General features: G+C 48.7%; 1 protein-coding gene across 7 annotated transcripts in view; it reads left to right on the top strand.

The window, feature by feature from the left end:
• The window catches only part of TET3 (tet methylcytosine dioxygenase 3), a 176,208-nt gene that overhangs the window by 96,347 nt on the left and 67,550 nt on the right, over positions 1 to 12,311 (top strand). The gene's annotated exons all lie outside the window — the stretch shown is intronic.

Below are 12,311 nucleotides of genomic sequence, written 5' to 3'. Positions count from 1 at the left end.
CATCTATGCGTGGAAGTGAGGGCTGGACGGGTGGTATATGTGTCCCCTCCCAGCTGGTGGTGAGGAATCCACAGAAGTTTGGGGCCGCATTAGCTTTTCCAGGTTCCCACTCTGCACCATGAAATCTCCCTTTGCAGGGGCAGCTGAGGGGTCCCTGGCAGCATGGCTCTATGGAAGCTGGAGAGGGGCAAGGGGGCCCTAGAACTTGGGGGCAGGGGGAGTCCCACAAGGCCCCTAGCCCAAGGGATAACGATCCTGCTGATTCCATGCCCTCATGTCACATCAGAAAAGAGTTTGAGGCTCCTCCTCCCGTCTAGCCACAAAGAAAGGGAGGGTGGTTGAAAATTTGTGCTCCAGCAGATCTCTGGGGTCTGAGATCCCCACTATTTGCGCTCTCCGAGAGAAGAAATTTGGGCGAGGCTCACAGAGCTCCCCTCCAGCAATTCCGCCTTGCTCCCCTCCTACCACAATTTGATCCACTGACCGGGCGCCTGCGCCATCCTATTAACTCTGCCCAGATTGGCATGTTGAGCCCATGTCCCACCCCTGTATTCCCTTCCCAGGACACCAGAATGTGGACCCTCTGCTGAGGACAACCCTCCTGCCACTTTCTCTGGGCATCCTGAGTCCAGCAACCTCGTTGCTGGGAACACAGACCTCGTTTGGTTTGTTGTTTTTTGTTAAATGCGCCGCTACCTTGCTCCTGGCCTTGGGAAGTGAAACGGCAAGGTCTCCTCAAAGACGGGTCCCTCCGGCAGCCTGGGAAATTGCTGTCAGATGTCTCCTTGGTGCGTGAGGGGGGTAGAACAGACTTCTTGTGCTCCCAACATTTGTGTCGCATTAGAGTACCGTATGGAACGTGGGAGATGGGCCCCTTCCCCTCGGGGCTCTCTCAAAACACAGGGCCGCCTTTGAAGAAACCCTCTTGTTTGGAGCTGTCTTTAGAAGATTTCCAAAGGGACTGGCTGTCCCTTTCGGGTGGGAAGTTACCTCGTTTGGCCTCTCCTTGTTATGGGGTCACAGCAGGTCTGGGGTTGTTTATACTGGCCAGCGACTGACTGCTCCAGTCTCACTTTGAAGTGGGGCCTTTTTGTTGTCAGGGAAAGTGAATTGGAAAGGCAGCTCCGACGCGAAACGAAGGCTATGTCTACATTACCGGCGCCACAGCAGCATAGCTGCAGCTACACCAACCTAGCACTGCAGTGTGGACGCTTACTGCAGTGACAGAAAGGGTTTTTCCATTGATGTAGTTATTCCACCTTTCCCAGAGGCTGCGTAGCTAGGTCTGCGGAAGAACTCTTCCATCAACCTAGCTGAGTCTGCGCTGGGGGCGGGGGCGTTGGTCAACGTAAGTGCATCACTCTGGGCATAAAAATGTTTACAGCTCTGAGCAGTGTAGCTAGGTCGAGCTAATATTTAGGTGTAGACCGGGGCTAAGAACTGGGGCACAGTGGGAATTAGTGAGGAGAGAAATTGCTGCACAATCCCAGGTCAAATCGAGCCCTATGCTGTTAGCCAGAGGATACAAAGGCTGGCTCATAACTGGGCCTCAGGAGGCCGAGGCTTCGCTCTGTCACAGACTTCACGTGGAAGGCCTGGTCTACACTAGAAAACTAGGTCGGCCCAACTGCGTCGCCAACGGGTGTGAAAACTTCTTACACCCCCTGAGCGATGTAGGTATGCCGACCTAGCTGCTTGAATAACCAGTACTAGGTCAACGGAATAATTCTTCCAAGCTACCATCTCTTGGGGAGGTGGATTACCTCTGCTGATGGGAGGAATTCTCCCGTTGGCGTAGCGAGTGTCTACACTGAAACACTCTACTGCTGTGGTGTTTTTAAGTGTGGACAAGGCCTCTGTCTCCTCCCCGCTCCAGGCTGAAGCGAAATGGGGGTGAGAATCCTGACCTCACAGGGAGCGGCATGAGGATGGCGTTCAGGAAGCACTCAATGGAGTGGTCACGCGGGCCAAAGATGTACCAAGATGGAAGGAAAGATGGTTCCACTGTAGGTGAAATGGGCTTAGGCATCTCACTTGCTCTGGCACTAATAGGCCCTTACCTTGGCAGAGAGGCTTGAGGGTGAACGAGCCATGAGATGGGATGGTTCTTTCGCCCCCTCGAAGAGACAGTGCGGGGGAAATGTGCCCTTCCAAGAAATTTTCAGGGCGCTTGGCCTGGCTCTAAATCCACACGTGGAATGAAACTGGTTTTTCATTATTTCTCTGATCAGGGTTAATCTCTGTGTTGAGACCCTCAGGATTTGGCCTTTCCTGGAGATAGCACTCGGCATGTGGAGATTGTGTTTCAGTTACAGAGTATTGCCGGAAGCTAACTCGCGCGGAGATCGTCTACATACTGAGCGGCACCCCTTGAACCGGTTTAGTTAAATGGCACAAACACCCATATGGACACTCTTATTTCAGCTTAATCCAGGCTTATTTCGATTCATTTTAGGAACAGGTTGGAACTAAATCCAAGTAAGATCGTCCCGTGCAGAGGTGTTGCATTGGTTTAACTAGACCAGAGCAAATTTGTGTGTAGACGAGACCTCAGCCTCGGAACTCCCTCTTGAGCATTGTTATCCCTGGTTCACGTATTAAATGTTGGAGGTTAAAGGAGGAGTCATAGTCAGCGCTGGTGTTAGACTCAGTGCCCGAGTCCTGATGCCAGCAGCGTTCCCCCGTTGTTGCCTGCGTTGGCAATTCTCAGTTGCTCTCTCCCTGTGAGGGACAATCCCCGGGTGAGGCTAGGACAGGGCGCTTCAGCGAAGCCAACCGTGTGCTCGGCCCGCTGGAACAACACTGCTAGCGAAAGAGAAAATGGGCCAGTCCTTGGGGGGGATGCTAAGCTGGAGGCGCCTTTGCAGTGCTTCCTTTTTCTGGGCGGGGGGGCATTTGTACTCTTATCCTCCTCTCGGAGTGGCCGCAAGAAACACAATATGGAGATTAAGGGGGAAGAAAACCGTCTGCCTCAGAGACCATGTTAGGTCACAAAACCCCCTTGTGTGGAAACCCTGGGCTGTTTCTGTTTGACTGTCGGAGAAGCTGTGGGGATTACAGCGCTGGATGGGCAGGACTTCATGCCGGGGGGCCTAGGCCTCCTCTTGTTTGTTTTGCAGACTGTATTTGGTTGACTCCAGATGTGCCCTCCCCACCGTATGTCCCGGCAGTCAGATACGTGCAGAGATGGAAAAGCCCTATGAGACTCCCTCAGTCCAACTCCCACAGACCTGGGCAGGATTGCTGCCTACCGTGTATTCTTCAGAGAGAGCCGTGGAGAATTCATGTGTGTATGTGCGCATAGAGACAAATGATGGTGATTTACTATTATGTGTTAATTGCTGACAGACAGCATGGTCCACTGCTGTCCATGCTCTCAGGAGCTTACAACCTAATTACAATCAGATCAAATCCCGATTATCCAGCGAGCCATCTTCTTATCTTTTAGTTATCTCCTCTCTCATCATGTCTTATCCCTTAGCTTGTGCCCATCATCATAGTATCTAGGCTCCTTAAATAAACAATGAAACAAAGTCAGGTTCGTGGGAGTTGCAGGCCAGTTAGGGTCTGTCTACACTACATGATAAACTGGGGTCTGTGGGACCCAAGCTTGTGGACTCAGTGTATCCAATCCCAGGCTGGAGTGTCCACACTGTGTCGTAAACCTGGTGGTACGGTTGCTGGACCTGGGTCTCACATCTGTGCTAATACATCCATATTGTGCCATGCAGACCTTCTGACTCAGGTCTGCAGCTTGACTTGCATCCACACTGCAAAATGACAGGGCTTGGAACTGAGTCTCAGCTGGTCTCGGGCTCAGATCCACTCGCTCCCCACGCCCCAGTGGGTCCTAGGACTTGCACCTGAGTGGGTCCTGAGTGCTTGCTGACCAGAGTCAGACAGATTTGCATGTAGATGGTAGGAGGGGTTGGTCTCAAACCTAAACCCGGGTTTACAATGCAGTGTATACATAAAAAGAAAAGGAGGACTTGTGGCACCTTAGAGACTAACCAATTTATTTGAGCATAAGCTTTCATGCGTGCATCCGATGAAGTGAGCTGTATGTAGCTCACGGAAGCTTATGCTCAAATAAATTGGTTAGTCTCTAAGGTGCCACAAGTCCTCCTTTTCTTTTTGCGGATACAGACTAACACGGCTGCTACTCGGAAACCTGTATACATAAAGTAAAGGTATGAGGGGACATGATAAGTTTTCAAGTACATAGAAGGTTGTTAAAAGGAGGAGGGAGAAAAATTGTTCTCCTCAACCTCTGACGACAGGACAAGAAGCAGTGGGCTTAAATTGCAGCAAGGGTGGTTTAGGTTGGACATTAGGAAAAATTTCCTAACTGTCAGGGTGGTTAAGCATTGGAATAAATTGCCTAGGGAGGTTGTGGAACCTCCATCATTGGAGGTATTTAAGAGCAGGTTAGACAAACACCTGTCGGGGATGGTCAAGATAATACTTAGTCCTGCCGTGAGTGCAGGAGACTGGACTAGACGACCTCTCGAGGTCCCTTCCAGCCCTAAGATTCTCTGGTTCCATGACTACACAGCAGTAAAACACCCACAGCTAGTCTGTGTCAGCTGACATGGGCTTTGGAGCTATAAAATTGCAGTGTAGACCCTGCAGGGTCCCAGAGCTTGGGCTCCAGCTTAAGCTTGAACGTTTCTACTGCAGTTTTATAGCCCAGCAGTCTGAGCCCCACAAGCCCGTCAGCTGACGCTGGTTAGTCACGCGGGTTTATTGCAGTGTAGACATACCCTTAGGATCTCATCTGAATGACATGCCCTCATATAATGGAGTTCTGGCCCAGTGAGGTCCCCTTTTCTTTCCTGGTAGCGGAGCTGAGGGTTACCATGTTACATGCTCCAGAGCTACTTAGAACTAAGCTATACTGTGGGGAGAGAATTTCTCTTTATCTCTGGAGAACGTGGCCCTTTCAGGTTTATTTTTACCATCTGTAAAGTAACATCTAGAGGTACAATCAGGATCAGGGCCCAGTTGTGTCGGGCACTGTAAATCATAACAAGGGACAGTCTCTGCTCCCAAAAATTTACACTCTAAACAGCCATAGGGTGGGAGGGAAAACAGAGGCATCAGGTGAAATGACTTGCCCAGGGTCACCCAGTGGGTCAGTGGCAGAACTCCGATCTCCTGACTCCCACTCCAGTGCCCTGTCGACTTGATTATGCTTAAGCTCCATCTACACTGTGAACTAGAGGTGTGATTTCCCTGGTCGTGTACACACCCGTAACTGATGGTTTTGTAAGTGGCATGGCTAAGCCGTGCTGCCGATGGTGCTACTCAGGCTACCTACTGCAGCGATGCGGCTATTTATACTTGCGCTAGCTGGGGGTGTGCAGGTGTTAATATATGTACACGAGCAGGGGAGTCGCACCCCTAGCTTGTCGTGTAAACGGCATCTTAGCCGGAGTGCTTTACAAGCATGCAGAGCAGTTGTTTCCACTGCAGCTAACCTACAGTACGCAGGGGGCTTCAGCTACCCAAACCCTTCACTGTAAGGCCTGCAAATATTAAATACAAAATGTAAGACTCAAGGCACTGGTTGAGGTCAGTGGGGTCCATCGGAGAAGAGAACTAATTACTCTCGGTGTTCCAGATTCTGTTGTGTGGCTGTGGAGAGTCATTCCACGTGGGAGCAGGAGCGATTTCTGTTTCCCCTCGTGGACAGCGCCCTGGGAAAGAGAGCACTTGCATCAAAGACTCCGCTAGATCCCAAGCCGTTGATCTCCCTGTACCAGATTCAACCCTCCTGCGGACATTGATTTCACTAGGGCTTGTGCCTGTTTGTGCTCACAGTGGATCGGGCCCTCTACCTCGGTTTCCCCAGCTGTAAACTGGGGAGAAGGATATAGTAGTGGGAGGGTTCTGTCACTTTAAGGATGGGCTTAGATATTTTATGGACCAAGTATGGATGGCCAAGTCAGGGCTTATATTGGTGTTTATAAGAAGCAGAACTTAAATTACCAGCTGTTTGGGGTGGGGGCCGTCTTTGTTCTGTGTTTGTACAGTGTTCCTAAAATGCTACGATGATAGAAATAATAATAGATGAGATTCTTTGCATTCTTGATCATTTTGAGCTTGCAGTCCATAGTGCGTCTGCTCCTTAGAATAAGGGTTTGCCGGACGAGAGGCTATAAAAATGATTGATTAAAGGGAAATGATCAGCTTCATATTTTTAAATTCATTTTTAAAAATGTCCATTTATTCCCCTTTAAAATTTGAACGTCCCGAAATCTTGTTTTAAAATTTCCATGCCAAAGGATTTTTAACAAGGGTGGTTTTCCTCTTCCCCTGGTGGATGTTTATAAGGATCTTTGAAGTTAGCTGGTTTGTACCTTGCTAACTGACTGCACATGAAAAAATAGTGAAATCGACTACGCAAAGGGCTGTCGGGCACAGTCAGCAAATTGCAAAAACAAAATAGAAAAGAATTTAAGCTTTTAGTTAGAGAGATCTAAGGTGTTGCTTGTACTAAGAAGAAGTACACCGCTTCCAGACAGTTCATTTCATTTCATTTCATTGAAGCGCTGTTGGTATTGGAAAGCTATATGTACGTTCCTAAAGCGTAAGCGAGAGACAAACCCTCAGATCTCTGTTCCTTTAAAGTTGAAATCTGAGCCCCTTTCAAGTTGAAGTCAGAGCCACAGCTAGCGTAGATCAGCAGAGATCCACCAGTGTTAGTGGAGATTTGCTGATTTATGCCAGGTTTGTGTGTGTCTAACCTTAGACGGTCTTGTTATACATGTCAGAATATCCCGAAACCTTTATGACCTAAGCTTGTGGCACCTACTCGGACAGAACTCCCACTGAACTCAGCAGGCGTTTTGCCTGCAGGACTGAGCTTGAATGACTTCTCAGGCAGGAAGGTCTCTTGACGAGCTGGGAGTGGCCCGTATTCCATTATGCAGCTTTTTTCTGTAGTCAGCAACATGCTTATCTGTAGTTTAGAAACCAGCCTGAACTCAAGTGGAGTGTCTGCCGACCGCAATCAGCCTTCAGACAGTTTCCACCTAGAACTACTCAGGCTTCATAAAAATGCACATGCTCTAGATGTTTGCCCTGTGCCTGTAGCTAGTGGGCTGGGGGGGTACAGTGACACTAGCATTCTTTCCCTGACCCCGCTTGTAGGAGTCCGCTGCCTTAATGCTGATCAATTTCTTAAGGATTAAGTGTACAGACATGCCCCATACTTTGAAACCTCTGCAAGGATTTTCCTGTTGTATGCTGGGATCCAGCTTGGTATGCTCACACCATCGTCTCTACATGGCAGAGGGCTGGATTAAGGAAGGCTCGGGAATCCTGGCATCCGGGGCAGTGAGTCAGAGGGGTAATCAGCAGCGCAGCACCCGAGATCGCCTGTTTAGGAAGAGGATCAAGGTGAGGCTCCATCAACAGGAGTGCTGGGAGAGGTAGATCTGCTCCAGGGGTAGGAAAAATCTGTCCAGGTAAAAGGGAGGGTGGTTTGAATCACTGGGGGAATAGGCTTTGTTTAGCCTTAATTCAGCCCGGGGCATTACATCGCCCCCATTTTAACAGTAATTCCTAGGAGTCACTTCTGGGATTTGTATGCTCCCCATAACATGAGCACTTGCCAAACCGAGGGCCCAGCCTAGAGACTTTTGATGCCAAATCCGTGTAGCTCATTGATAACTCACAGCAACAGTGGCTGCTGTGCTGGGGTAATACAGCAACAGAGATACCGGTTTGGATTGTCACTAGAGCCATCAGAATTGTTTTGTCAGAAAGTTTTTTCTTTTGGGGCGGAGGCAGGAATATTCCTTTTTGAACAAGACAGAATTTTCCGCAGGGGGGAAAAAAAAGTTATTTTGTTGAAAGGACAAATTTCATTTTGATTCGATTCAAAATGAAATGTTTTCAGTGTGGGTTTCTCTCCCCCTTTTTACTCCAGTGGAAAAAAGGGAGAAGAAAATGTTCAATTTGAATGTAAATGATTGGGGTGGGGAGGTTATTTCATTTACATGAAAAATAACATAAACTTCCTCGGCAAATTTTGAGTGGAATGAACTGTTTTTAGTTTCCTTGGAAATGTTTTGGGGAAAATTGGTCTATTAATGGGGATATGTTTGCCTTTTAGTAGGGATCCATCCAGCTGGTTTTACACTACCACCTATCACCATTGTATTTGAGCACCTTCCGTACACAATCAATAGTAGTCCTTATAACACTCTCCTTAGTGCAGCGGTTTTCAACCTGTGATCCGCGGGGATCTGCAGACTATGCCTAAGGTTTCCAAAGGGGTCCCACCTCCATTTGAAAATGTTTAGGGGTCCGCAAATGAAAAAAGGTTGAAAACTGCTGCACTAGTGGACTTCATGAAATCGGACACTTTTCCCTTTTGGGGGTAAAAAGCTGTTTGAGGTATTTGATTTGCTTGTTTGTTACTGGTGTCTACTTTTTTATTTACTGGGGGGCAGTGTGTGGGTGGCCTCAGTGTTGCAAATGTCATTCGTGCTGTGTTGGAAAAGCTTTCTCAAAGGAAAGGAGTACTAGTGGCACCTTAGAGACTAACCAATTTATTTGAGCATAAGCTTTCGTGAGCTACAGCTCACTTCATCGGATGCATCTCAAAGGAGAAACTCCTCAACTCCTTGCAGGATCACATAGGAAGTTATTGTACTTCTGAGCAGATGGGTCCTCTCTGGTTTGTCCCCCAGCCGATTCAGCACTGCTCCCTACAGTACATTAATCTGGTGTTCCAACTACTGCGCTTGACGGTGGCCATATAAAAATTCTTGTCCCCAAGTGCTGGTAAACACACCACTTTGGGAGATGGGGCACTCTAGCCCCCACTGCTTTTTTTTCAATAAGGGTTGTTATATTTTTAGCATTCAGGAAGCTCTCCTGTTATCAGCAAACTTCTAAAAATATCAGCTCGCATCCCACCTCTCCAGCCCCTAACTTCCTTTCAGCCTTGGTTAAATGTGCCACGAAGTGGATTAAAAATAGCACCAAGGGGCAAGGGAATGTTGGGTCATGAAAATAGCATTCTCCAGTCTGCAGATCTTCTAAGGGGCCTATTCTCCTCCATCGTTAATGCTGAGATGTAAGGGTTGCGTGTGAAATCAGTGCTTATCGCATGACAGGCAGATGCTAGGGGAGGGGCACCATAGATAAAGTTAGGGATTGTCTGCATGCAAATTTGCACCAGGTGAGGCCTTGTCTGCACACACACAAGTAGCATCAGTTTAACTTTTATTGCTGTTTAAAGTGGTTTACTCAAACTGGTGCAAAACCCTGTGTAGACGCTGTTAATTTGGTTTAGCTTAAACCCATCGCTAATTGATCTAAGTGACGTTGGTAGAAGCGAGGTTAAACTGACACAGCTCAGCCCAGAGACAAAGAATGGAAGCTATACATCTGCATGAAGAGGTGAAATCAATCCCCTTGAATTAGCATGCATTTCACCCCCCAAATTGGGCTTGTAAATTACAGTTAACAGGCACACTAACCAAAGGCTCTGCTTCTTGGAATTGCTGTGGGGATTGCGTGATGCTTTCTGCAATAGGAGGGGTTATTACAGTGAGACTTGATATCCTGGGGGACTGTTTTGAGCCTCTGGAAAAATCCCCTTGTCGTTTCAAAAGCAAAAGTTCATTCTCAACTTCCGCTCCGGAAACAGTGCATTTTAGCCTCCCTTGGGTAGAGGAGGCTGTATTCCAGTAATGAATGGGTGAGCTGTATGTCTATAGACAGTGGGTAATCCATATGTATATGTACAATCTAGAAAGAGCTCTGGGTGCTTGCGCAATGGAAGCTGTGGTCCAGTAGGTAGGGACTGCCCTGGTTCATTTCCCACCTCTGCCACTGACTTCCTGTGTGGCCTTGGCCAGATCACTTAGCAGTGGCCACTAATTTTGAGTGCTTTCACTTTTAAGTGCCCAACATGGGATACCTACAGCCTGGTTTTCAGAGGTGCCGACCACCCAGCGCTCCAGTTGAAGTCACTGGGAGCGGCAGGTGCTCAGCACCTCTGAAAATCAGGCTGCAAGTGTTGCAGATTGGGCCCCCCCACAAAAAATCAAGCAGCCAGAATGAGTGGAAATGTAGGCTTTGGGGCTGTGCCTCAGTTTGCCCATCTGTAATGTGGAGACAATGAAACTTACCAACTAAGGGTATAATGAGGGTTAACTGAGGTGAGCATTAAGAGTCGTGGTGGTGTTATAAAAAGAAAAGGAGGACTTGTGGCACCTTAGAGACTAACCAATTTATTTGAGCATGAGCTTTCGTGAGCTACAGCTCACATGTCTGGGCATTACAATAATGCATGTATTGCTTTTCATCAGTAGATCGCAAACCACTCTGCAGAGCAGGTCAGTATTATCAGCCTTGTGCTTAGATGGGGAAACCGAGGCACGGAGCGGTGAAGTAACTTGCGCAAGGTCGTCTAGCAGGCCAGCGGCGGGAATAGAACCCTGGTCTTCTGAGTCACACACCGTGATCTATCTGCTAGGCCATAGATCTCTCAGGAGATCTTGTTTCCACTCCTGACTCTGACTCCCTATGGAAAGTCACTTAATCTCTCAGTGCCCCAGTTGCCCATCTGTAAACTGGAGGTAAGAACGCTTACAGATGCTTTGAGGTCTGCTGACGAAAAGTGCCGTGTAAGTGCACAGTATTATACGCTGCTTGCGTTGCCTTTATGGAGCTACCCTCCAACCACCTCTCCCCGAGACTGACTGTATAGCAGACTTAAAACGTCCCCTACCCAATATACTGCATCACCCTCGGGCTGCCTGTGTCCCTGCCCCAGGGCCAGCTGTGCAGGTACTGTGATTGATGTAGCTAGGAAGCCTGCGATGCTGGAATGCTGCATGCTGGTGCTCTGGGCTTGTGAGCTGACACTTGTTTATGCTGCTTCCACTTGCAATAAACCGGCCCACTCGGAGACTCCGCTGGCTTTCGTCTGGACTTTCACACATATCACACACAAGGCGCTGACCGCAGCAGCAGAAACAGATTTCCCAGCTAGGTCTAGAGTTGAGGTCAAACCGAGCGCAGCCTCTTGACCTACATGCTCAAATCTCTCCCTTTTGTCCACGCTTTGATCAGAACTGCCGACCTTAGCCTGGAAGTTCACTCTGTACGGCCCGTTGGATTCTTCTGCCGAGGCTGCTAACAAAGGAGCCAGTTGGTACGGGCTCTGGGGGCGATTTTTGTGACATGGCCCCTGTCTATCAGGCACTGGGGCAGAGACCCTCCAAACTTGTTCCACATCAGTTGTAAATCTTCATTGTGAGCCCAATCCACCATCGCCCTGAAAGTAATCTAGTCACTTCCATTCAGTCGGTTTCACTCACCACCCCATGGAGAGTGGAGGTAAAGAGCAGACACTGGAGATTTGCAAGCCACCCTCCAGCCAGAGGTAGAAAAGCAGTTGAAAAGAGTCCAGAGGGAGCTGCACCTGGCCTCTGAGAGATGGACTAGCTGACCCACAGTGATAGCTATTTCCGGTCTCTAACTTTTCCGATTCTGTGATGACGTTTCCTAGAGCTGAGCGACAGAGGCAGAGAGGGGAAAACAGACGGAGCAGAGGAAAAGGAAACAGAGAGGCAGAAAGAGATCCAAGCAGGTATCTTTCAGGGCTAGAATCAGTGAGGAAAGGAACAAAAGGAGCAGGGGAAGGTGAGTGAGGCTTGTGCCTTTTAAAGGGTTTGCTCGCTGGGATGGCCTAGCGAGGTATGCCCCTTGCTCCTGGGAAGATCCCAGTCAGACGCCCAGTCTTCATTAGATTTTTAACATTTCCCATTGTTGCTATCACAGGTGCATCTGGGAGCACTAATGTAGACAAGGGACTGGCGTTTTAACCCATGTGCCATAGACTTGCTGGGAGCATGTTCGGGGCTTGTCCACACACAGAGTTGCACCTGTTTAGCCTAAACCAATGTGGTTAAACTGATGCCAAATGCTGTGTGGATGCTCTGATTTCTGTTCAAACTCGGCTTGTTCCAGTCTAGATTAAGTAGATTGGAAATCTTTGTCAGGCAAGGTGAAATAAAGCGGAATAAAAGCATCCACACGGGGGGTTGCTCCGGTTTAACAGAACCAGTGCAAGTTTACAGGCAGCCAAGGCCTCAGGTGACACTATGATTAAAAAGCTGGCGTCCGCTCTACTCCAGCACACCCATCATTGGTACCACTCAGGTGGTGCTTTGGCCTCCTGCTGGCCCTCTCTGGGGGAGGGGGAGTAGATTTCACCCTAAAACAGGGATGGTCTGGGGATGCCAGGGTGGCTACGTGGCTATTTACCCTCTGCTTTTCTCCAT

The sequence above is a fragment of the Caretta caretta genome, chromosome 26 (assembly GCF_965140235.1).
Source record: "Caretta caretta isolate rCarCar2 chromosome 26, rCarCar1.hap1, whole genome shotgun sequence".
Taxonomy (NCBI): domain Eukaryota; kingdom Metazoa; phylum Chordata; order Testudines; family Cheloniidae; genus Caretta; species Caretta caretta.
Note: the sequence above shows the minus strand (reverse complement) of the source record. Positions and strands in the feature narration are given on the sequence as shown.